Source organism: Talpa occidentalis, unplaced genomic scaffold (assembly GCF_014898055.3).
Source record: "Talpa occidentalis isolate TD23 unplaced genomic scaffold, MPIMG_talOcc4v2.1 talOcc4.5, whole genome shotgun sequence".
In the NCBI taxonomy this organism is placed as follows: Eukaryota; Metazoa; Chordata; class Mammalia; order Eulipotyphla; family Talpidae; genus Talpa; species Talpa occidentalis.
Window position 1 is genome coordinate 29,056,003 of NW_023604861.1, and position 27,272 is coordinate 29,083,274.

The 27,272-nt window shown below is 36.6% G+C and overlaps 1 long non-coding RNA gene across 2 annotated transcripts in view; it reads left to right on the top strand.

Annotated features, from left to right (window-relative positions):
* LOC129146911 (uncharacterized) overlaps positions 1–27,272 on the top strand; it is a 316,029-nt gene that overhangs the window by 281,140 nt on the left and 7,617 nt on the right. Inside the window, exon 3 of one of the 2 annotated variants that reach the window (XR_008554276.1) lies at positions 16,437–16,494. The exons of the other annotated variant lie outside the window; for it this stretch is intronic. This is a non-coding gene — a long non-coding RNA (uncharacterized LOC129146911). Of the gene's footprint in view, positions 1–16,436; positions 16,495–27,272 lie in introns of those variants that run through there. 2 annotated transcript variants of the gene reach the window in all.

A 27,272-nucleotide genomic window follows, 5' to 3' on the forward strand; every position in this document is an offset into this window, starting at 1 on the left:
ACCAATAAAATGTTCACTATTCAAATGACAGGTGATGAAGATAAATTCTTTCAGAAACTCAAAATATAGTGTATACAATATATAGTATACTCCTCCAAATACATTTACTCAAATTTTTATATCTGATAAATGCATGCTTCTACATGTAATTATTATATAATTAAAGGAATAAGCTAATAAAAATCAGTATTGTTTTCTTCTCTATTCTAGTCTTCTCTCCAGAGATATGTATGACTTGCAAAGGAATTTATTTTTCTGTTTGAATATACATACACACATACACACATGTAATTTCTTGTTTTAAATGCAGTATGCTCTTTTTTTAAATCTTTTGTCTTCCAGATTGTATGGACTTTACTATTGAATTGACTTATCTAACTCATTTTGAGAAATGAGATGAGTTTTCTGATTAACTTGACTCATTCTTAAATGTATAGATTAAATACTCCTAATGTGTCTGCTCACATCTGGTATTCCAGATGTTTGCTATAATAATCATATAAAAATCGACACAGCATTTGCAGGGCCATGAAAAACACTGAAGAATGAATAAGGCAGAAATGTATCCCTTCCTGCATATGATACCATAAAATTGAATATTCTGTACAGCACAACCCAAATCAATCTAAACAGTTTCAAATAGTCTAAAGTTCTAAATAGCATAGAATGAATTTCCCATTAAAGATTTTTCTGTAGTACGGAGATCTTCTTTTTTTAAAGACAATTATTTGTGCATACAAGAACTAGGGTACAAACCAGAGGTGCGGGAGGTGAGAGGATTCACCAGAGGCAGAGTGGGGAACAGAGCAGGCAGACTGACCTAAATACACTGCTGAGGGGAGCAACAGGCGAGACAGGAGAGGTCTGCTGCACCATGTGGGTAGCTCCCTGGCCAGCCAGGGATTGAACTCATGCTGCAGTGGCTTTGGATAGTTTCACAGTGCTGTGCTTAACCCCTTGCACCACCAGGGAGGCCCCAGTACAGAAATCTTAAGAATTTCCTGAAAGGAGGCATCAAAAAATATGTCCTTCACAATGATAACTTTTTTTCTTTTTTATGAGAACTGGGGTTTGTTGGGGTATGACTCAGTCTACGCCAAGCATTCATGACCAGGAGACTTGAGAGTCACATTCACTAGGGCTGGAGGGGAAGATCCAACTTGCAGGTATTAAGAGAGGGTAGTAGCAGATAGGTGTCACTTCTGAGGTGGTAACTATCAGAAAATGGGATAGTGAAACAGAACTAGAGGGTGATATAGCAGGTCAAAGGTCAAGGTGGAGGACAGGTCACTATCCATGGGTTCTCACCTGTGTGTTCAATTGCAAGACCACTCAGGTACAGAGCAACAACAATGAGGTTTATTTAACAAACAGGGGAAACAAAGAGTTTCTAAGACCACAAGTGGCCTTTTCACCCCAAATAGTGTCCACTGTGTCCATAAATGCCAAACAAAAGGTTGTCCTTTCAAGATGGGATTATCCAGTCAACCAGGGACTTGACTGGGGTGCACTGGCAAGCAGTGAGCTAGAATGCAACTCATAGTGGCAGCTGGAGGTGCTCACAGGCAGGGTTTCTGAAATAAAGCAGCTTACAGCAACAGAGGATAGACAATGCCAGCTGCTGGACCAGACAGCAGTCGAGGCACCAGCACCAGGAGGTGGTGTCTGGTGTCTGGATACATTGTGTTAACAGCTCTCAAAGGTGATCCAGACACAAAGAGACTATCATCCATCAACAGTTCTGGATAGCAGCGGCCAGTAGTGCTGGTTACCCAGTCAACAAGAAGCATTTTTAAAACACCAGCATTGCAGGTCTCTGAGAGTCGTTGGCCCATACCACCTACCACAGCTCTTTGACCCCCAGGCTGGGGCCAGGCAGTGACAGCGGCAGTGCTGGAGGCACATGCAGCTGTGTGGTCTTTGTGAAGCTCTGTGACTTCTCTTCTTTCTTGGAGGTCAGCTGCTAGATTCTTCTTTCTTTTTTCTTCTTTGGAGGCCAGAAACAGAGTCAGCACCCCATGCCAGCTCCTGACCTGCCTTCTATCCCCTGTCAGGGTTACCCCCACCGTACTTGCCTGATTGAACTGCTTTTAACCATTAGTGACAAATTGGACCATTTTAGAACTAATCAGCCCATTTGGTGCTGGCTAATTAACTAATGAGCTGATGAACCTGATTGATTCATTTTGCTTGCACCTCATTGGTCCATTCTGTGATCCAGGTGCCAAATATAAAAGGGCTAGTGCCAGCTGGCCATCAAGGTCTGCCAGCACCAGGCCCTATGTAGCCTCAGGAAGCTGTGGGGTGGCCTGGGTGATGCCCAGAGGCAGTGCTCTGAGCAGTGTGTGGGTGGGGAACTCCCTCTGGGCTCTGGCTCAAACAGAGCCCAGGGGAGGGGCTGCCCTCAGGCAGCAGCTTGTGGCCTGGAAAACTGCCTCTGCTTTCCAAGGACTCTTGCAGCTTCTGCTGGTGTTTAAGAGTCAGTTTTGCCCCAGAGCGCTTGCTGTGGGGACTGAATTTAAATAGGACATTAATACAATGGGGCAACACAAATGTTTCTGGTGAGTGACAGATGTTTGTTTGTGTAAGTCATAAAAAGGAAAAGTATGGCTTACAAAAACAGAAACTGAGGCACAGTTCTTTTTCAGCTAACCTGAATTAATAATTGAGATTCCTTATATGAATGCTTGTAAGAACTCTGGCAAGTTAAGAATTTATGACTCTCTACTGAGAGATTTCAGTAAAACCAATAGGTTTCTTTATATTTACTCTTTCTTCAATAATAATAAGGGCAAACTAAAGACTATATCATATCCATAGTTTGAAAATTTTTAGTTTAAGTATGTTCTGACATACTGATGTGATGGTAGAAATAATCAAGTTAAAATGAGCAATGGATAAAGAAGACTTCATTTGTGACTTAAAATGAATTGAAGAAAGTAAGGAATATGGAATGGAGAAGCTACAGCCTAACAAAGACATCAATTGGAATAATTCTTCTATCTTAATTTGAAAGTAATATTTTTTGATACTTCAAACTTGAACGCAGTGAGTAATCATTATACAAAGGAGAGTAATCAGTTAAAAGAATTAATGTTTTTAGACAAAGGAGCTGTTCAACTTTGTTCTTCATTTCTAGTGTTCAATTCTGGACACTTGTGTTACAAATAGCATTGATAAACAATTTAACAACCAGTTAAATTCAGGTTAACATGGATCATCATGGTGATAATTTGAAAAGCACAATGCAAGGTGCTATAGAGGATGTAGAAATTATAGGAAATATAATTTGTAGTAGTGAGAATGTGCATACCTGGACAACATCTTGGTATGAGGTGAAGTGAGTTTGGAAGAAATATATTGCATTGCCTCTCACTTGAATATATAAAGGACTGAATGTCCCAGGAAATGACGATCATCAAAAATAACACCATATGAAAGGAACTGAAAGGATCGATGGTCTTATGAGATAGCAATTTTCCTATTCATCTATACCTTCAAACAAATGAATTGTGGCAATGTTTTGCCACCATGAAAAAATGAAGCTGCATCTTAACATTGGATGAAAATGTTCTTGCAATTCAAAATTCCGTTTCTTCCTAGTTGTCTGATGGCATGTGCAGAAATAGAACGTAGGGATTCTGTCTTTTATTCTTTCCAACACACTTTGACTTATCTGGGTGATACTCACCAGCCAATCTCATCTCCTTTTGCAGCCAGTCTCATCTCCTTTTGACTCTAATGCATTAGAGTCACTTCTTATCAGACAACATATAGGCTGTGAAATGTTGCTCCAACTATGTATATGGTGAGTGTATTGGGGACTAGCAATGCAGTCACTATTCCAGAAGGAAGGGAAATGTTACACCTGATGTGAAGGATCATGAGGAACTTGGACAGGAGGGTATTATTTGAAACCTAACTAAAATAAAGATTTTATTTACTATTATGGAAAAAATATACATGGCTATATGTTTCTGATGTATGCAGAGTTAAAGAAACAGTTGAAAAGCACATAACTGATTAATAAATGAACAGAGAAAGTTTGAAAAGGTTTGTTCACAGTCTGAATTTACAAATATCTTAATCATATTGGAAGGGCATGAGCTTCTACAAGGAGGCAGGTTCTGAAAAGACAAGATTCCACTCTCAGCAGTCTCAGCTCAGGTAAGAGCAAGTAATTTAGGCTTAGAGAGTCTTAATACCTTGCCTGCAACTCTGAATCTAAAACAAGAGTGCCCTAGAGCAGGGACAGATTGCCTCTGTGCCTGGTGGTGGTGGCACTGGCTGGTGCAGGAACAGAGGCAAAAACTGCAGCTGCATCCGTGTCAGCAGCTCACTGTCCCATCCCTGGAGTGTGGCCATGGCTCTGGTTTCCCTGGTGCAGGTCCCTGACTTCTCCCCATCTTTTGAGTCAAATTCCCCAATATCTATGGCTTGTAAGACCTAACTCTCTTCCATATGTGTTATTTTCTGCCTAAACCACTCACATTTGGTTTTGCTGCTTCCAGTCAAACCTAAATGTGTGATGCAATGAACTCACCAGGAATGTTTTTTGACACATAACATGATGAGTCACATAATTTATATTCTTTTGAGGATTAACTATATGGGTATGAATTTCATAGTTCCTAAATATTTCTGGAAAATTCTCCTTTCTTTCAATTTCTCTGTTCTTTTTGCTAGCTTAATATAGTCATGCTATCTTGTGGTGGTCTGAGATTTCTTCTTATATTTTGCTTGTAACAGTTATGTTGAGAGACACTCCATAATTCCTTTCATAGCCCAAATCACTGTCAGAACTTAAAGTAGGTTATGGTTACCATTGTCCTAAAAAGACTCAGTTAAAAGTGGCATAGACCAAAATAAGAAGACTGACATATTAGCAACGCATACTTTATTTTTTTTAAGATTTATTTATTTATGCATAAAAGAGCTGGGGTAGAGGCCAGAGATGTGGGGGGTGAGAGGATTCCCCAGAGACAGTGGGGAATAGAACAGGCAGATTGACCAAAGTACACTGCTGAGGGGAGCAACAGGCAAGACAGGAGAGGTCTGCCTCACCACGTGGGTTGCTCCCTGGCCTGCCGGGATTCAAACTCGTGCTGCAGAGACTGCGGATTGCTTCATAGTGTGGTGTTTAACCCCTTGCGCCACCAGGAAGGCCCAGTAACACATACTTTAAAGTCTATAGTTGGTCTACTTTTCGACATAGAACAGTGTTTCTTATTCTTCATTGTGTATTGCAATTGATGGTCTATATCTTCAGACTGATTTATTTGGCTCAGTCAGTTTATATGAATTGATTCACTTTGTAGCATTTGACAGGATAGTTGGTATCAAAATAATGTTGTATAAAGAACACATAAACACATTGTTGAGTGAAGAATGAACCAAAAGATCATAAGTTCTCAAAGATGATGTTCACAGCAAGAGAATTAAATTGCATAAAAATCAAGCACTACTTTGAAATACATGGTATAACAAAGGCTTGAGAGAAAAATGTAAGATGAACTCAATTTCTCAGTCCCTGCCATGAGTCTATAGATGTGCATCCAGCTGTTAGTGAACAATTACCATGCCCAGAGGGAACTGAATGAATGCTGCACCTATTGGTAGATGGAATAAAAACCTGAGCTTATTCTCCTATCATGAGGCTCATGTGCCATATGCTATATACACATACGTTGTCAGCGTAATGAGGATAACATACTTTACCACTGCTTGCTTACATTGCAAAAACTACAACACAATTATATAGATTGCCTGTAATTCATTGAATTTCTTTTTTCTTGCAATTATTAGAAATTTAGAAGGACATAAATGTTGAACAGATGATTGATTTGCCTGGATAAGAGAATAACTTTGATCTAAATATTACTTTCCAGTTTCTCTTGAATCTTCCAACTCTATGCTGTAAATTTGCAATTGAGTATTGCATTCTCTGTCATTTTAAATATAAAATAGAACAATGCATAGAAATATATGGATAGAATGCCAAAACTTTCATTTACTTTATGTGAATTTTTCTTATCAGTATATCTAAATCATATAATTTTGATTTCCATGCTAACTTTCTTAATGTGTTCTCTGCAAAAATAATATAGTTTGAATTTTAAGGTAAGGGATCCGTAGATTTTTGAATATTAGTTGATAGCTAATACATGGAATGTTTGGAAACCTAGAAGTCTGCATAACCAAATATCATTATTACCAACAAATCACAATGAAGTTGTATGATGACAAAATGAACAACTGACCCATATAAATGGGAAACAAAGTTAGTCCATCTTTCCAAATTTTCTTGGTGGAAAGTCCATGGATAACTCAGAGCAGTAAAAATGGACAAGGCAGGGTGAAGTCATGAGGAATGAAAAAGAGTGATAAGCATATAATTATTACACCTCTAGAATTCTCAATGATTCAATTAGTGTGTTCGGCATTTGGTCCTATATGTGTGATGTTCAAAGAAATATATGACACAGTCTTTTGTCTTAAGAAGTTTAACAACCATGGCCTCCCTGGTGTCCTAGGGGTTAAGTCTCAGTGCTATCACCAATACAGCCTAAGTTCCATTCACACCAGGGAGCTAACCCACATGGTGTAGCAGACCCCTCCTGTCTTACACACTGCTCCCCTTAGCAGTGCGTTTCAGTAGATCTGCCTGTTCTCCCCACTCTGCCCCTGGTGAATCCTCTCACTTCCTGTGCCTCTGTCCTACACCCCAGTTCTCCTATGCAAAAATAAAACAAAATAAAAATTAAATAAATAGAAGTTTAACATTCAAATGGAGTGACAGCACATTCAGAGTTAAAGTATGAAAAATAAATACTCAACAAAGAAAAATTAGATGTAATACAAATGGGGTGAACTAAACTACTGTTGAACTTCCTGCAAGTTGGTAGGCTTTATGCAGAAGATTCAACTTTAACCAGTTTATTAAGAATGTGCATAGATGTTAGAGAATACCATGAAAATCCTGGCCAGAATAAACAAAGCCATTATAGTAAGAATGAGCATTCTTTGTCCTCAGATATTGCTGATGAAATGTCATAGAATCATTTGGTATATGATTGGGTATGAAGAAGTAGATATTTAAAAGGTACAGATATTTGGACTTAATCTGCTAAATTATAAGAAAGTACTGAAGAAAACATGATTCCATTCAAAACTAATACATATTAATGTAATTCCCAGCTACCACCTTGCCATTGTTCAGGATATTATCTAGCTAAAATAATTTCCCCTGCTTTGCTTTATAATTTCAAAGGTAGGAGAAGCCTTCAGTAGTTATATCATCAAGGATTGACTAGCTATTATTAATACATATTGGAAAAGTATTCTAGGAGTATTAGTATCAGTGTGTGGTTTCTTCATCTTGAAAATATTCTTACAAGTTTATTTTAGATTTCAAAAAGGAGAAAAAAAAGTATGAAAATTATTGTTAAGATAACTTAGGGAATTGACGCATTGAAACTTTTATTTCTCTGACACCCTACCTTCTCCACAAAATATATAACAACAATAGATTGAATACATAAAGAGATATTTTAAAAAGCCCATTATAATAAACATTTCCAGGTATCAAATATAGAATATAAATGTAAAGCTTTGAGTAGAAGGGAGAGCCACATGCTCCCTGGGGTTCATGAATTTGTGTAAGAGGGGGAGGCCTAGAGTTCCCTTTGTCTATGTAACAAAGTTAGAAACTGCACCATAATGCAGATGAGAGAAGCAGTGATAGACTCACCTCTTAAAACTAGAACTCAAGAAGGGCCTCCCTGGTGGCACAGGCAGTTGGGCACAGGCAGTTGAGCGCAGTGCTGTGAAGCTGTCCGCAGTCTCTACAGTGCCAGTTTGATCCCTGCCAGCCTAGGAGCAAACCACATGGTGAGCAGACCTTTCCTGCTTTGCCCGGTGCTCCCCTTAGCAGTGTATTTCAGTCAGTCTGCCTGTTCTGTTCCCCACTCTATCTCTGGTGAATCCTCTCACCCACCGCATCTCTGGCCTGTACCCCTGCTCTTGTATACATTAAAAAACAAAACAAAACAAAACAAAACAAAACATAACAAAACTAGAACTCAATTCCACTGGTGGTTAAAGCAGCTAAAATAAGTTAACACTACTGGGAGGAGATGGGAAAGACTCAACTTACAACAAAGAAAGTCCACCTCTGGCTTGGGATATGAATTTACAGTTCCGCACGTGGCTTTTGTAGGATAGGCAGTCTAATCTGACAAATAATTGATTCTGGATTAGAAGTCTGGTGAGTTAGGTGGAAGCATTTAAATCCAATATGCAAGATGAATTATAAGTAAGACATGATGATGAGTAGATAGATAGATGATGGAATGATAAAATAACTGCCACATGCCACATGCCACATGCAGAGTGAAACTGAAAATTCTAGCAAACATACATAAAGAATCAAATTACCTTAAATGAATTTATAGTAAATTAAATTAGAATAATATGCTAATATGAATAAAACAACTTCTGTATAATTACATGTAATATAAAGAGGTAAATAAGGGAGTAGCAGTCACATTTTTTTTCCTAAAAAATGTACAGATATGAGGTATCAGATTACTATGAAATAACCTACTGGAAATATTTTAAAATGTGTAAATGTTAAAAACAAAATCTCAATTAGAATAAATTGTAGGATGTTTAAAGTTGAGGTCCATACCTCAGATAGCTGTCTACATCAGATATGCATTTGTCTTCCTTGCCTGCTGCAATGCTCCTATTTGGATCTGATGGTACAGACAAGTCTTTTGGATTCTTTGGGAATAAGCACATGAGCCAGGAGAAGAAAGACAAAACCTTTTAAAATGTAGAGGCTGCCATATCAGTGATGTCTTTAGGATTTCAGTAATCTTTGCCCTGCCAGATTTTATTTTAAGTCAGTGTCTCTTGATATTTGCCCTTAGATCTAATTAGTAGATCTGGGTTGGAGCTCAAGAGTTTCCATTTATAGCATATTTCCATGTAAAACAAAGCTTCCATCTGCTGCAAGAAACACACTTTTTTAAAAGTATATTCTAATAATCTATTTGGCACTAACTGAAGTTGAACATCTGACCACATGACATCAATGGATAGATATGAGCACACTCGGAAATTCATAAAGTGAAAATACAGCAGCAACTTATTATACAATAAAAATGATACACTTGGGATCCAGCCCTTGAAAATTCCAAGGCTCTGAGTGAAGTAGATGAACAGGAAGCCCAGACTTTCATCTTACCTCCCTCTATTCCCTGGCTCCCTGTCCTTCAACTTTATAACCTTGAGATGTGAGGTCGTCCCTAAGTCTCAGTGACAAAGATGGATACTAATTCAGCTCCCATTTAAAGATGAAAGTTGTGAAAAAGTATTTCTTTCAAACTGTGATCATTTTCAAGACTGTTCCTGAAGAAAATGGCCAGGAGGAAATATCTTCCAAGTGGAATGATCTGTATGCAATGCACTGGGTCATTTTTTTATGTTGGTTGGAAATAGCCTGAAGTATGGATATACACAGAGTCTCAGGAAGGCATGAATGATCAACTGATTTGTTTCTGGTGTTTAAAGGGTAAAGGTGAGAAAGTTGAAGTAGACAAAAAGGAGCGTAACAAGAGTTAAGTTAATGGATCTAAGGGAGTGGAGTTGGGTGCAAAACAAAACAATCTGTATATCTCATGTTATTACTCACCAGAGAACAGTGTAGGAGACTCTTAATATGGTGTGGATAGGATGAACTTTCTGGTGTATGTCTGTAAGACTCTGCTCATAAACTCTAAAAAGAGTGTGTGTGGTTGCTGGGTTGTAAACTATGTATATCCTCAAAGACATATATTCCCTTTTACCACCTATTAACCTGCCAGCAGAAGGGAACAAATCTGAGCACTTCTCAATGCCTTTCCTGAATTCAAGATCTTTGGTGCCAGCTTGAATATATTGACCCCTTTCCACCCTGAAAGGGGCAACGATTTGTTCCATACTGCTTCAGCCAGAACTACCTCATACTTTAGTTATATTTAGCTGTCTACCTCAGACAGGTGTTTGTCTTCCTTGCCTGCTGCAATGCTCCTGTGAGCACTATCATGTCACAGCTAAGAGAAACCCTAACTTACAAAATGTGATCCTGTACTGCATTGTTTCATACCAACAGACCAATTTTATGGTAGAAGTATGCCAATGCACTCCTGAGCAAAGTGCACATTGTTTCTATCATATATTTTATCACAAAGACATAGCTTGCCTAGTAGAATGAGGAATGGAGTCACCAAAAGAAATAATTTAGAGTAATATGTATTTTCTGAGTCTGAGATGTTATTTTATATCATTTGCATTGAACCACCAACTTTTTATGATAATGAACCCTCAGAAGATATGTTCAGGTGAAAGAACATGAGTGGAAGTAGGATTTGCCCCTTTAAACATTACTTCTTAAGAACTAGTTGAGAAACAGTAGAACAAAAATAGTGAAATGCATTTTGAAAAGAAATTTTGGTAGACTCTCTACAATTAAGATAGCTTATTGTTGGTATAAATTCATAAAATAAAATGGAAATTTGGCAAAATATGAAGTGACACATTTTACCTTACTAAGCAGTAAAGAATAAACTTTTTTTATGTACTGAAACAAGAATGATTGGTTGATAATATGGAAAGCATAAATTTGTTTTTTTCTCACATCAAATGACAAAAATCCATTCCAGGTAGATTATTACTTGTTCAATACAATCATTTAAATGATAAAAGCAAAATGCCAAAAGTGTAAAAGAAAACAGAAGTAGATCTGTAAATTTCTCATATTTTCACTTTACTGATTGACCTTGTGTTAGAGATTGAGACATAGTAAACAAACAAAGCAAAAACAAACTCTTAGATATAGAATATATTGATGGTTTCCAGATGGAAACAGGTTTGGGGAATGGTTGAAATGGGTATAAAAGTTCAATTACAGAGCAGTGGACAAAAGCTAGATGTTGGGTGAGGATCATGATGACATGTGAACAGATACCGCATGACAATGTAGTACAAGTGAAATTCAGATAATGTTATAAAATAATATTTCCTTGATTAAAAAAATCTAAAATTTAAAAATGATCATCTCAGGATAATGAAGGGTATCTTAGAACCAAAATGTAGAGGAAAATTCTCACAAATTTAACCACAATTAATTCAATTTTTTGTAAAGAGAGACACCATTACCAAAGTTAAAAGAAAAGCTACAGGGCCTCCCCGGTGGCACAGTGGTTGAGCGCTGGGTTGCAAAGCTGCCCACAGCCTCTGTAGCGCTGGTTCAATTCCCGGCTGTCCCCGGACACCGGTGGAGGGTCCCACATGGCGTGCAGACCTCTCCTGCCGCCCGCTGCTCCCCTCAGCAGTGTACTTCGGTCCCTCTGCCTGCTCTGCTCCCCACTCTGGCTCGGTGAATTCTCTCACCCTCTCACGCTTCTGACTGTACCCAATGCTTGTATAAATAAATAAAAATAAATCTTAAAAAAAAAAAAGAAAGAAAAGCTACATTCTGAGAAAAGAAATTTACTGAGCAAATAGAAAAATTTAGAAAAGTTGAATAATTTATTATTGGGAACGTATATAATAATAAATCAATGATAAAAAGATAACTCAATTGGAAAATTAATAACAAAAACATTAACAAAAATAATTAACCTAGGAAGAAATCTGAATGCATAGTGAGCACAAACACAAAAAATTCTGCAGAAATTAATATTAATGTACAATTTAATGCCATTCACATCATTACTAGATGAACAAGATATTTAAAATATTAGACAAGGGTCTGTCAGAAGGTGGAAAAATAAAATTAGGAATTGCTTCATGCTTCTGAAGGAAGTGTAAAATAACAGCAGCATTATGGAAAGCAATTTGGCACTATCTAGAAAGATTTAAAAGGCACAGTATCATTTAGAATGATGTTCAGCATTAGGTAACTATAAACCAGATTACAGTGTTTTAATCAAGCAAGGGATGTGTCTCAAACACTAATATAAAAGTTATCTGGACAGGCCTCCCAGGGCTGGAATAGCAGCTCACAATGCCCTCAAGGTACCAGACCTGTTTTGTCACTCTGCTTTTCTTAATGTGTCGCTGCTGCACCTTCAGGATCACCACATTTCCAGGCAAGAAAATGGTTAGGGACGATTACATCAGCAATGGCAATGTATGCCTACACTGCAATGGCCAGAACTCTCTCATAACGTAGTTACATCTAGCTACAAAAGAGATTGGGTTTTAGAATCGCTTGCTTTTAAAATTCTCAAGTTCTGAAAAACAAATGTTAAGGGGTTTGAATAGTTGTGAATAAGTGGTTTATAATTCATATGCATAGTTAACTGTCACACAAATATGTAGATAGATAGGCAGATGATAGAGTGAGAAACAGAGAAGGAGAGAAAAAGAGAGAGATCCTAATGTCTTGCTATGTTCAGTGCTCTGTGAACAAGTAGCAGAGGCATCAATTAATTTTTTATATGCATGCATAATGTCATGTACCATCCTCGATCTAATGAATCAGTATCTACAGTTTAGAAGTAGTCCCAGGGTCCTCATAGAAATTGACATTTGAAATCACCACTCTAGAGAAACAGCCCTACAAGTCTCAGTACATTGTTACGTATAGGGAAAAATTGAAATAACCGTGTTGCCCATCAATAATAGAATACATATATATTTATTCATTCAATAGAATAATTTACAGGACAGTCTAAATGAATTACTATATAGATTGACTGGCATTAATCTGGGCAAATATCAAAAATGATATTGATTTACAAAGACTGCAAAATGAAATCAATAGTAAGCTATATTTTGGGCAATTCTTAAAAGTACAAAACAGTTTCATCAGAGTACATACATACTTATTAAGATAGCTTAAAATGCATGGGTGGGAGGGGTTTATCACCTTCATATAATGGTTAATTTGGGGTAAAGGTGGAAGAAAATGTGACTAAAAAGAATGCGAAGTGATTTCAACAGTACCTGTAATTTTACTTCTTAAAAAGAAAACTGAAGCAAGTGTGGTAAAATGTTAAGCTATGTGTAAGTGCGTGTGTGTGTGTGTGTGTATCTGATACTTGCAAATTTATGCTCTATACTTTTAAAAGTATGTTAAAAATATTTCATAAAAGACTTTAAAGACAAAGTTAATGCAGATAAATTTTTGAAAGTATAGTAATGGTGTAACGCTTTTCACATTGGCAATTTGTTCTTAAATGATTTAGCAATAGCTGGATAAGATGGATACATTATTTACGAAGATTAAATAAGTCAGCATTAGAGCAACATTTGTAGCTGATTTTTATGATAGTGAGTACAAGATATTTCAATGAATTTGGATCTCTCTCCTGGTAATAACACAGTTAGGAGACAAGAATGCATCTAAATACATGCACCCATATTAATAACAAGCTTGCTTCAAAACTGCAAGATGAATTGGAGGAAAACTGTGAGGAAGCTGAATATTATTTCTATGCTTATAAAAGGAATCTGAATATCAGTGGAACCTACACTTCATTCCCAGTCTCTCGGTTGTGTGTGGACCTCTGACTATTAATGTGAATAATCAATATTAATGTGACTATTAATGTGAATAACCAATGTTGTGACTGCAACAGTCTTTCTGGTTCTTATTTGATGACAAGATGCCCATCACAATGATCATCAAGAAACATTTGGGGAATGTTGCTTATTGCTATTTTTTTCCTCTTGAAGATTTATTTTTATTTATTTATGTATAGAATAACTGGGGTATAGGCCAGAGGTGCTGGGGGGTGAGAGGATTCACCAGAGACAGAGTGGGGAGCAGAACAGGTGGATCTACTAAAATACACTGCTGAGGGGAGCAGCAGGCGAGACGGGAAAGGTCTACTGTGCCATGTGGTTTAGCTCCCTGCCCAGGGATTGAACCCAGGCCATTGTGTTCATAGTGCTGAGACTTAACCCCTAGGCCACCAGGAAGGCCCAATGGTTTATGACTTATGGGACCTGGATATGACATGGTACTCCTGGGATCCTTGCAGTGAGGCTGGAGAGAGAGAGTGGGAGAGAAAATATGGTAAAGCCTGTTTCGTTTTGTTTTTTTAAGTAGGCATTAACGGTGGGAACCTAGGATTTTGGAGGCTATTGGTGAATTTAAAATTTTAAGGGTGGGATTTTAATATTTGGGAAGAGAAAGAAGAAGGAGCTTAATAGTCAGTATTGAAATCAATCCCTAAAACAAGGGATCCTCCATGATGGGAGGCAACATAGATTCTCAGCTAGTCATGTGACTGGCAATGTATTTATTGGGGTAGTCATCTTTAAAGTGGATGCCTCTTTGAACTCCATCCTCAACAATCAAAGATTAAGTCAGAGACTTGCATTATGAAGAAACAAACAAACGCACAACTGCCAAGACTACGCCACACTCTTGTAGCCTTTCCACCAATTTTTTTGACTTTGACAGTGAAGTTTATTTTTGTTTTCTCCTTTGCAAAACGTTTTCTCCTTTGCTTGAAAAATTTGCATCCTGGTTCTTGTCATTTGTTGGCTTCATTTTTTAGTTCACAAAATTTTCTGTTTCTAATGCTTAAGGTTATCAAGAAATAACATACTGTTTTATCCTGCAGAAAATAATTTCCCTTTTTAAAAGATGTATTTATTTATGCATACAAGAGCTGAGGTGCAGGTCAGAGATGCGAGGGGGTGAGACAATTCACCAGAGACAGAGTGGGGAACAGAACAGGCAGACTGACTGAAATACATTGCTGAGGGGAGCAGCAGGCGAGACAGGAGAGGTGGGTTCCTCTCTGGCCAGCCAGGGATTGAACTTTGTGCTGCAGAGGCTGGGGATTGCTTCATAGTGTGGTGCTTAACCGCTTGCACCACAAGGGAGGCCCCAGAAAATAATTTCTTAACATATATTACTCTTAGATAGAAATAATCTTGTCATGAAAAAGTATTCTGGTCTCTCTACTATGTGTATCACTTTCATGTTTATTAGTCACAAAATGAGACATTAATAGAAAGAAAATTAAATCCCAGGAGGATATACAATGGAGACTGGAAGGAAAAGAATTTGAAACAATCCCACTCTATGTCTACTCTATTCTCTTTTAATCATTCACTATTTTCACAATACCCTCAAATTAAAACCAGAGACTTAAAGGTTTCTGTAAAACATAGTATGTTTAGTTTATTATGCTATTGGCTAGTACTGTTCCTTGATTTCTCCCCATAGTAGATGTTAAGATAGCTGATTATTATAAGAAGCTTATCTGTGGCTACTTGACCATCTTTACCTGTATACACAAATGTCTGTAGCTGGAACATCCAGAGGGTAATTACAGAGAAAGAACTGACAAACTTTTAAACTGGTGAACCAAGAAGGAAAAAACTAAATTGTCATTAGTTGCGCATAATATATTTCTATTCTTAGTAAAAGCAAAAAGACCACTTAAAAACTAATAAAACTAATAAGTATTCAGTGAAATAGCCAGATACAAGGAAACATACCAAAATAATAGCTTTCCTGAATACCAGAAATGATCAGTTAGGAACTAATACACACATACAGGGCCTCCCCGGTGGCGCAGCGGTTGAGCGCTGGGTTGCGAAGCTGCTCCGCGGCCTCTGTGGCGCCGGTTCGATCCCCGGCTGCTCCCCGGCCACCAGAGGAGGGTCCCACATGGCGCGCAGACCTCTCCTGCCGCCCGCTGCTCCCCTCAGCAGTGTACTTCGGTCCTTCTGCCTGTTCTGCTCCCCGCTCTGGCTCTGGTGAATTCTCTCACCCTCCCGCGCTTCTGACTGTACCCAGTGCATGTTTAAACAAAACAAACAAACAAACCAGCAAACAAATAAATAAAGCATGCCTCTATAAAAAAAAAAAAAAAAAAAAAAAAAAAAAAAAAAAAAATACACACATACACACACATATACACACACAGAGAGATTTAAAATAGAAATATAAACTACTGAATATTTAGGAATGAACTTCAGAAATCAGAGAAATGTGTAATTGAAAAAAAATAAAGCAAACATACTCATTTTAAAAGAAGACATTTATGCCTGGAAAGAAGTGATAAATTTTAGTATATAAATTATGCTATATGTATGGATAGAGAATTTATAATAAAATATTTAAAATATCCTAAAATAAGTGATATATGTGCTCCTCTAGAGCTAATATATTTGATTAGTGTATTTGGTATTTTTGGGTAGAAACCTAAGAATGGAATTGGTAGACCATACGATAGATCTCCTTTCATTATTTGAGAAAACTGCATACTGTTTTGAAAAGATGTTGGTCCAGTTTACATTCCCAACAACAGCATAGGAGAGTTCCCTTGAAAGCATAGATCAGAAATGAGGAAATATCAAGTCAGAGCAGCCAGAGGGGTTAAAGGTCAAAGAAATTAACTGTGTGTTCTGTATCTTTTCAGAAACCAAAGGACTCGCAAAGGGTATGACTTAAGGCTTTGTCCTGAAAGAAACCTAGAGTTTCAGGTATTTCAAAACAAACAAGACTTTTATTCTGCTAAATAGAGCATTACTTCATATGAAGGGGGGAGAAGGAAAAAATTATATTGAACACATCAATTTTGAACTATTAATCAGAAGCCATTTGCTTCTGATTATCCTAAGAACAGTGCCATTGATTTACTTCTTCCCCTCAGGATGTAAAATGAATAAAAATGTATACACAAATGCAAATAGAAATATGCCTATTTATTTTATACAATATTAGGAATTCTGTTAAGGTTTTGGAAAGACAATGTCCTTATTCAAAGTCTACATTTGTTTTAGTCCTGTAGGATTGGTTTTAAAATATAAACTTTTAGGATGAAGGTGGTTGGTGTGGTCCTGTTAATCTGCTCCAAAGCCATTTCAGTGTCAGATACACATTATACACTAATTGGATTCCTGATGCATCTTTAAAAACTAATTTCAAAACACTAAGTAATCAGCGGCTTTGTCTTCAATACAAGACATTGCATCAGCAAAAAGTGTTTATTACTCAGCCACCTGTGTTCTGCACAAAGCAATTTAAGCAGACACAGTCCTGCCCTGAGGAACTGTCTAAAGTCAGTGTCATTGTAACATTCAGAGACAGTCAGACAACTACACTGATGACAAACACAACCTACTAACATTGTTAGAAATATAAAAGAACCCACTTCATAATGTTTTTTTTTTTTCCAATCAAATGATGAAGTTTTTATTTTGGAAAAAATGGCATGAGAACTTGAAAAATACTCAGTAAATATCTATTGAATTAATAATACATACAACAATCCTATTTAGATTCAAGAGAGAAAATTGCAATGTAAATATAGCTTCTTGATTATAATGCATTATATATGGCACACTTCATATGAAATAAGCTTTATTTCACTATTATGAAAACCATTTTCTTGTTTCCATTAGATTTTGACCTACTTGAATTTAGGACGAAGAGATACATCTCCCTATGTGTCAGTTTTTGCTATAATGTCTAGCATATGATATAATATAGACTTTCAAAAATGTTTAGATCCATGTAGTCAATGAATATTTGACAAGGGAACTAAGAATATTCAATTGATAAGGATAAACTTTAAAAAATGGTTTGGGGAAACTGGCCGGATAACCACGTGAAGAAGAAAGAAATTTGACTGACCTCATATACTCTGCACCAAAATTAATCATCCACCATGCATTAGATTTAACCCAACTAGATTAAAGATTTAAATATGAGCTTTACCAGTAATTTAACTTTCTGACAAGGTGCAAACCTAGCAATAGATTTTCATTTGTTCATTTTTTTATCAACTTAGTTATTTTGCCTATGCAACACAGCAGAGTTTTGAATTTTAACCTAAATTCAGATCTATAAACAGCTATTAAAATATCTTAAAAATTATAGCACTATAATTCAGCATTTTTTAAAAAAAGCATACATAGAAAATTGTCTTTCACACACCAGGCGATGTAAATAAAAGTCAGAAGAAATTGCCCAATTTTTTAGTATAGGGTATATATACCTTTTCAGTATTAGGTGTTCATAGTGGATGAATTCATGATAAAGAACTGTGTTTCATATGCTAACAGCTATCAAAAGAAAAGTGCTTTGGCAGACTTTAGAGAAGAGCTATTTAATTTTCAACATTATTTAATTAATTATGATAAAAAGCAAACAAAAAGTTATCCAGATAGGGAATACAGAAAGAATAATGCTTTTTTTTTTTTATGTCACCAGCAATTATATACTAAGGCTTAAGGATGCTTATATTATATATGTATCACAGTGCTATTACCTGAGGTGATTCACAAAAATCTTTGAATTCTGAAATCAGTTTAGATATAGGTTCAAATTCTAATAGCAACACTTAGGAAGAAAAATTGTTAGAAATGGAAAGAATGTCATTTAAAAATTTTGATTCATTAAAAAGTTCTGCTTTTAACAGTTAAACAAAATCTAAAAATGGATTTGTGTTTTATACCTACATGGTATGTTATTTTCAAGAAAATATAACTGCAAAATATGATTAATGTTCAAGCAAGATCTGCAGTGCAACTAGGGTGAGGGGGTCACAACTCACTGGAGTCAGCAGTATGTTCTATTAGGGAGAGCTTGCTAAGGGAAAGACTATCTCATTGAAAAGAGTCAGTACTATGAGTTTTGATCACTCCTCTTATTATTGAAAAATCTTAGAGGCTAAGATTTAATTTTATTAAATAAAATGATGTGTTTCCATTAGCCAGACATTTTCTAAGCAATCATTATAAAAGTTTCAAATAGCATTCTTCAAAGAAATAGAACAAATATTATTGCAATCTATATGGAACCACAAAAGACCCCTATAGCTAAAACCATTCTGGAAATAAAGAGGAGGAATGGAGGTATGCCATTCCCAACTCAAAACTATACTACCAAGGTATAGTCCTCAAAACTGCATGGTTTTTGAACTAAAAATAGATACTGGGACTGATAGAATAGAATTGAAAACCTAGAAATAAACCCACACTTACATGAAAAATTAATCAACAAGGAGCTAAGAGTATACATTTGGGAAAGGAAAATATCTTCAACAAATGATGTTGGGGAAACTGAACAGCCTCATGCAAAAGAAGGGGGCCTCCCTGGTGGTGTAGTGTGTTGAAAACAGCACTGAGAAATTGTCTGCAGCCTCTGCAGTGTGGGTTTGATTCCCAGCTGGCCAGGAAGTTATCCACGTGGCTCAGCAGACCTCTCCTGTCTTGCCTGCTGCTTTTCTCAGCAGTGCTTTCAGTCTGTCTGCCTATTCTGTCTTTGGTGAATCCTCTCACCCTTCCGTGCCTCTGACCTACACCCCAGCTTTTGTATAAATAAATAACTTAAAAAAAAAGAAAGGACCTAGGGGTCTCCATGGTGGTGCAGGGGTTAAAGACAGCACTATCAAGCTATCACCACTCACTGCAACAAGAGTTTGATTCCCCAGCTGGACAGGGAGGTGACCCACATGGCAAAGCAGACCTCTCCTGTCTTGCCTGCTGCTCCCCTCAGAAGTATATTTCAGTCAGCCTGCCTGTTCTGCTCCCACTCTGTCTCTGGTGAATCCTCTCACCCCCGACACCTCTGGCCTACACCCCAGTTCTTGTATGCATAAATAAATAAATCTTAAAAAAAAAGAAGGGACCTAGACCATTATTTCCCAGAATGTACAAAAATTAAGACAAAAAGAACAATGACTTGGAGTATGTCATTATCTCACAGCATATATAAATGAATGAAACTAAACCCTTACCTAATAGCATGCACAAAATTAACACAAAAAAGATCAAAGATTTGGAAGTATGACCTGAAGTCATAAAGTACATAGAAGAAAACATAAGCAAAATATTCCACTACACTTTCTTTAATTATGTCTTGCAGATTTGAGTCCAATGGCAAGGGAAACAAAAGCAAAAATGAACAAGTGGGACTATATCAAACTAAAAGGCTTCTGCACAGCGAAAGATTATAAAAATGGTTTCCTATTTTAATGGGGGGGATATGATTGACAAAGTGTTAATATCCAAAAGATACAAAGAACTCAAATAGCTTAATAAAAGAAAGAAATTTAAAAAATGGACAAAAGCCTAGACAAATCTTCAAAGAAGACATACAGATGGCTAAGAGGCACATGGACAAATGATCATTTATCATGCAGGAAATGCAAATCAAAACCACAATGAGATACCATCTCACTCCTGTGAAAATCATCCATATCAAACTAGATGAGAAATAGCAAACATTTGTGTGTGAAGAAAAAAGAACCCTCATATACTATTGGTGGAAATGCAGATGGTTCTAGTCCCTATACACTGATCTAGCCCCTAGTATGGAAGTTTTTCAAATGTTTAAAATAGATCTAGTATATAAATGAATCCAGTGTATGTGTGTGTATGTATATGTATATATATATATATATATATATGTGTGTGTGTGTATATATATATAAAAGAATATCCAATGATCCAATGTTTAATCTTACTATTGATTAAGGAGGTGGCATGAGGCAATTTTCTTATCTATAAAAATGGGATTAATATTAGTTACATTCCATGCCTACTGCATATAGTTGGTGCTGTTTAAATGCTGAATGCAAAAAGTTTTTTTTTGTTTGTTTTGTTAGTTTTTATTGAGCACTTAATGAAGATATTAGATGAACTGTTTCATCACACTGGAAAGGGCTATAATTTCACAATAGATCAAGAAATCTTCTTCCTATAAAATGAGAAGGATAGAAAGTTATTCTTCCAACTTTCTATTTACAAATTTGGGGATTTGTTTACATAAATTTCTATGTTTTGAAAGACAAAATGTAATATATAGTTAAAATGTTCTCAAAAATAATTCTAACCAGCTTTAATTTTAAGCAGGAGTGATAAGAATCTACATGTAGCACATAATCTTATAGTTTGGAATTAGGAACCCAACATTATATATTGAGGTTTTCATCCATTTTTGATGATTTTATTAATTTAGTTTTGCATCAATAAATTTTTATCATGTATAGTTCTAGAAATAATACCACTGAAGCTGTATGGATGCAGTAGTCATTTCAAACTGGGGATTGTTTAAAGAAACAGACATGTTTAATTTTTCTAATGAGCCAGAGGAATTTATTTTGCATATGAGTAATTAGGAGATTGTAGTTATAGGAAATAGAGAATGTATGGGAAAGGAACCAGCAAGTTTTTAATTATTTTGTATTAATTTGAACATAGACAAGGTCATGAGCTCTAGCCATGAATTCTTTGGAATGAGAAAGGAATGGGATCATAGAAAAATACAATAAGAACTTACTTCTATTTGTAGTGTTTTACTTATTAAGATGAAAGATCTGAATTAAAGATGGTAAATGGTAGGATGTGTTAGACAATATGGTAGATATATAGTATTCATGATGTATTCATGATATCTCCTTTTGTGCTATTACTTTCGTTGAAATATTTTGTAATAAAGAAATTTAAAATGCAGAAAACAAGTGACAATATATTCCACTAAGAAAAACAAAGCAATATTATTAATACATTCGACCATTCTAAGAATGTGCTGCTGTTCCCTATCCTTTTTGTGAGCTTCTTTTTTTTTTTTTTGTTATTTTGTTTTCTGTCATGCCTTATTTTTTCACCAATTTATTTTATTTTCTCATGAAGACTCTAGGGTTGAAAAGATTATCTTTTAATATCATTTCTTTGTTAACACAGTTTCTTAAACTTAATTGAGGACTGGAAGAACTTTTTATTTATTTTTTAAGCCTGAAATCCATATTGTTATCCTTCAGTCTAGTATCCCATGGAATACATCTTGAAAAATGATGGATTAGATGATTCCCTAAGGTACATTCAAGGGCTAATATTAGATGATTCCATCATTTCCTTGAAATATCGTTCCTCCCTGTGCTGGTGGTGGATGTTCTGTGGCAGCTTATTAAACAGCAGATGTTTAGGTATCCTGCTGTCATCCAGGGAGCAGGTTTATTTTGTAGCAAGTGACACTTCCAGATGGTGAACTGGATGCAGTTTAGCGAGCTGTTGATGAAATGACTCAGGAAGTGGTGTAAGGCATTCATGGGCAATCCAAATTTCATTCAAAATTAGATATTAACACCATGTTTTACACATTCAAATGGTTTTGAGCTTAATGCCAGGGGTCAACTTTGTACAGTAAGCTCAGAAAGTTCATGCGTCATAATTAAACTCTATACATTTCCTCTACATGCTATCTTGGTAGATTTTTTAGAGTTGTCAGTTCTGCTTACAAATAAAAAATGTCATATCTAGTATACTAATCGATATATGACTGGCTTTAGCTTATCTACAGTAGCAATCCATTTATTCTGCAAAACAATTTAAATTTTTATAGCTTTTAAATTTTTGTATATTTAAAAAATATTTTCTTAATATTTTAACTGATTTTTCGTTTCAAAATGATTATTCAAGGGGCCTCCCCGATGGTGCAGTGGGTTGAGCACAGCGCTGTGAAGCTGTCCGCAGCCTCTGCAGCACGGGTTCAATTCCTGGCCAGCCAGAGAATGCCCACATGGCGCGGCAGACCTCTTCTGTCTGTCTCACCTGCTGCTCCCCTCAGCAGTGTTTTTGGTCCATCTGCCTGTTCTGCTCCCCCTCTGTCTCTGGTGAATCCTCTCACCCTCCAGCGCCTCTGGCCTGTACCCCAGGTATTGTATAAATAAAAAATAAATCTTTAAAAAAAAGTGATTTTATGTCAATGTTATATCATATAATTTAGGTGTAGGTACTAAGGTATAGGCCTAGAATAATAGAGAATACATGGTACAAACACTCATAAATTGAAGAAAATATTAAATGAGATGACCCCATCAGACTTGAAAGTACATAAATAACCTCATTTAGAATCCATTTAAGATACTCTGAAGTAATTACAATGGCATTTGTATACTGTTGACTTTCTCCCTACTTGCTTCAGAGGAATAGTGTTCTGTACTTGTCTCAATGCCACCACTTGCCTGAAAGTTTTACATCAGGTGATACCCCTGCTTTCACTGAGTATATAGTTCTACTTTTCATAAATCCACCAGCAATCAGATAAAAGAAAGTAACTAATTTGATCTGATAATTTGACTTAAACATTTATCTTTGCAAAAATCAGAATCTAGGTATACAGTATCAGATGTCAAATGACCTATTGCCAGACAAATAAACCCTGAAAAAATAAGCTTTGCCTCTACTCAAAAATAAAAGAAAAATATTCAAAGACCTCCCCAGTGGCACAGCGGTTGAGTGCTGGGTTGCGAAGCTGCCCGCAGCCTCTGCAGCACCGGTTCGATCCCCGGCTGCTCCTGGCCACCAGAGGAGGGTCCCGCATGGCGCGCAGACCTCTCCTGCCGCCCGCTGCTCCCCTCAGCAGTGTCCTTCTGCCTGTTCTGTTCCCCGCTCTGGCTCTGGTGAATTCTCTCACCCTCCCGCGCTTCTGACTGTACCCAGTGCTTGTATAAATAAATAAAAAAATAATTAATTAAAAAAAGAAAAATATTCAAAACATACTAGGACATTTTTTATTAATACCCGGTCTCATATTACTAAAAATATAGCTGCTTAAAGCACCAAGTGTTTTATTGTCTAGTTTCTGCGGACCAAGTTCTGACCATGATCTAATTTATTCATCTGGGATAGTCTTAACAGCTTGAAATCAAAGTGTGGACAGGGATAGAAACCTCTTCTTAAGGATTAGGTGGTTATTGCCAGGGCTTGGCTCCCCTCCATAGAGCTGTCTCAAGACATGATAGCTGGCTTCTCCCAGGGTTAATGATCCAAAAGAGAGCAAGAGCAGGTATCCAGTAGAAAAGCCAGAGTCTTTTTATAACCTAATCTTGGAAATCATCCCCCATTATTTCTGCCCCATTCTATTGATGTGTCTTGTCCACACTCAAGAATGGATCGCACAAAATTGTGGATCCCAAAAGGCATGACTACCATAATTTTTTTTAAAGATTTATTTATTTATGCATACAAGAGCTGGTGTACAGGCCAGAGATGCGGGAGGGGGGTTGTGGTGAGAGGATTCACCAGAGACAGAGCGGGGAACAGAACAGGCAGGCTGACAGAACTACACTGCTGAGGAGAGCAGCGGGCGAGACAGAGAGGTGTGCTTCGCCATGTGGGTCGCTCCCTGGCTGGCTGGGGATCAAAGTCGTGCTGCAGAGGCTGTGGATTGTTTCATAGTGCGGTGCTTAACCCCTTGCGCCACCAGGGAGGCCCATGACTACCATAGTTTTTGATCACTTTAATGATGAAAGTATTAATTTGAGTGTTTCTAAATGTCTTCTAACAAAATCAGTAGAATGCTCAGGTATTCCACTGTTAAGAACATGAAATTAATACTCAAGAAAGTTGGAAAAAAAACAGAAGTCTTTTGAGGTGATTTTGAATTCTTAAAATAAGTAGTAATATTACTACTAAGTGTGATGCTAAATATAATACACATAGAGATTTGGCTTCACTTCATTCTACACTTGTAAGAGTACATTGTTCCATCTGTGAGGAGACTTAACCTGACTCCAAAGGGAAGCATTTATACATATGGACATTATATGGGCATATGGTAAATAATAAAAACACTATATGATAAAGTACCTTTTGAAATTATCTACTACTACTTTTAGTGTCCTGAAGCAAAATGAACTAAATGTAATTATTTTAGCACTGTAAGAGGTCAAAGTCTTTTTGAACAGGTGTTTTATGTTCCACTATAAAATATATCTTCACTAGAAATTTAAAGATTTATAATAATAGTAACTTATGACAGTGAACAATTTTGTTTATGGTAGAGGAAAACATTTTTGTTCCTCTAAACAGGGCACAATGATAAAAAAGGTGTTTTTAACACCCTTTTGATACATAAAATTTCAACCATTTGCTGACATCAGAAATATACCTGCTATTCTTTCTTGAATCATATTTTCTCTGTTGGTTTTAAGATATCCAAGAAAACTATAGCTTGTATTTTATGCCTTTCAAAGAATCAATGTAAAGCTATGCATACTGAGAGAATCTTCAATTTATTAATTAATATTTTTTCAGTTAATAAAATCTGTGCTATGAAAGAATTCAAAAGATTAATAAGAAATGTGTAGGGGATATTAGTGGCTTTAAAAGTCATTTTCTGAAATCAATAGAGCCTCCTATATTAGAGACTGACACCCCTTTTCAAATAATCCTAATTACCCTCTCATATCTAAACATTGAAAAAGTAACCTATTTCAGATCAATATTTCACCATAGATACTTTTAATGATAGCTATCCATGTCGCACAGCTTTTGTTTGTTAAGCTGACACAGAAAATTAGCTTTGCTTTTTCTTGCTTATGATTTGCACTTGCACATGAACCAGATGGCAGTAAGAATCAGATAAAAGAATAATAAACTTAAGCTAGAGAAATTGAGATTGTTTGAAACAACATATCATTTCAAAGATACAAAAACCCTGATGGTTAAATCCTTTCCTTTTGCTCCTTGCATGAGCTGTCTAATGCATTTATTTCCGTCTACCTTTATTGGAGAATCTGTCCATTAAATTAAACCACAGAAATGCAGGGCAGATGAGTCTTCGTTCAGGGAACTAATAAGCCCACTAAGTCATGAACAGTACATCAGATGAGAGGTAGTTTTTCACCTTTCTTACACACCTGGGAGGCATTATACAATTTTTCCTCTGAAGAGGACTTTTTTCCTTGTCCAGAGGAAATACTTTTCTTACACAGCCTCTAAATAATGAGACACTTTAAGGTAACGCTGTGTAGAGGGACTTGTGTAGCAGAAGTACATCACAGGATGTGTGCTGTTAGATACCCGAGCTTATTACTTTGATATACCAAATGATGCCACAACTCAAAAGATTCCTAAAGCTCTATCTGTTTGGCATGCAATAAGGTAAGTGACAAATAAAGATATTCTAATACAGCCTTGCTGTCTCCACATCAAGGTCTGTATGAAATAGAACCCTGCTGCCTATAAAAAATTCTTGAGAGACTTGCATGAACCCGGGTCCTTGAACAGATTATAAATATGTACTTATTGCATGAGAGGTTAGATTTAATAGTACATTAAATATAGTAATAAGAAGTTATTCTGACATTGGATTAAAAAAAAAACATAGGGGATGATACTGGTAAATGAACAAGAGCAAGAAATGAAAATTTAAAGAAATATCACTTAGTGCAAATTAAATTTTAGAATACGTAGAGCTATTCTAATTGTATCATGTGGCCTACACACCTACACAAATCAAATATTAATACATTAAATATGGAAAAACTCTGGAATTTTTCAAAAATAATTATTTTCATATTGTCCAAAGGTATATTTTGATAAATTAGCTGTTACAAATAAGAAATTACCCTCACAATTCTGGGGAGTCTGAAAAAATACGTTCATGTGTTAAAAAAATTTAGGTAAGAACTCAGTAAGTTGCTGGAGCCTCCCTGGTTTCACAAAGGATTAAGATGCAGCACTATGAAGCTATCTACATCCACTGCAGCACGAGTTTGATCCCCGGCCAGGGAGGTGATCCACATGGGCAGCAGACCTCTCCTGTCTCACCAACTGTTCCCCTCAGCAGTGTTTTTCAGTCAGTCTGCCTGTTCTGTTCCCCACTCTGTCTCCGGTGAATCCTCTCACCCCCCACATTTCTGGTCTGCAACCCAGCTTTTGTATACATAAATAAATAAATCTTTAAAAAAAGAACTACATAAGTTGGAATTGCTCTAAAATCACTAATGAAATCTTTTTTTTGGTGATACTCTTTAAATTAATGTCTTTACATAATTATATGAAATAATCCTAGCATTCTTCAATAAATAAAGCAAGTTAAAGTAACTAAAGTGGTGAGATAAGCTACGCATGACTACATGCAAATTTTATCAGCAACTATTCCTGTTTTTTTTTTTTTTAACTAAGTAATTTTTAAGGAGAAATGTCTTTTTTCTTTGTCTTTTTTTTTTTTTTTAAGATTTATTTATCTATTTAAACAAGCAATGGGTAGTCAGAAGCGTGGGAGGGTGAGAGAATTCACCAGAGCCAGAGCGGGGAGCAGAGCAGGCAGAAGGACCAAAGTACACTGCTGAGGGGAGCAGCGGGCGGCAGGAGAGGTCTGCGCGCCATGTGGGACCCTCCCTGGTGGCCGGGGAGCAGCCAGGGATCGAACCGACGCCACAGAGGCTGCGGGCAGCTTTGCCACCCAGCACTCAACCACTGCGCCATCAGGGAGGCCCTATTCACGTTTTTTGTGTGAA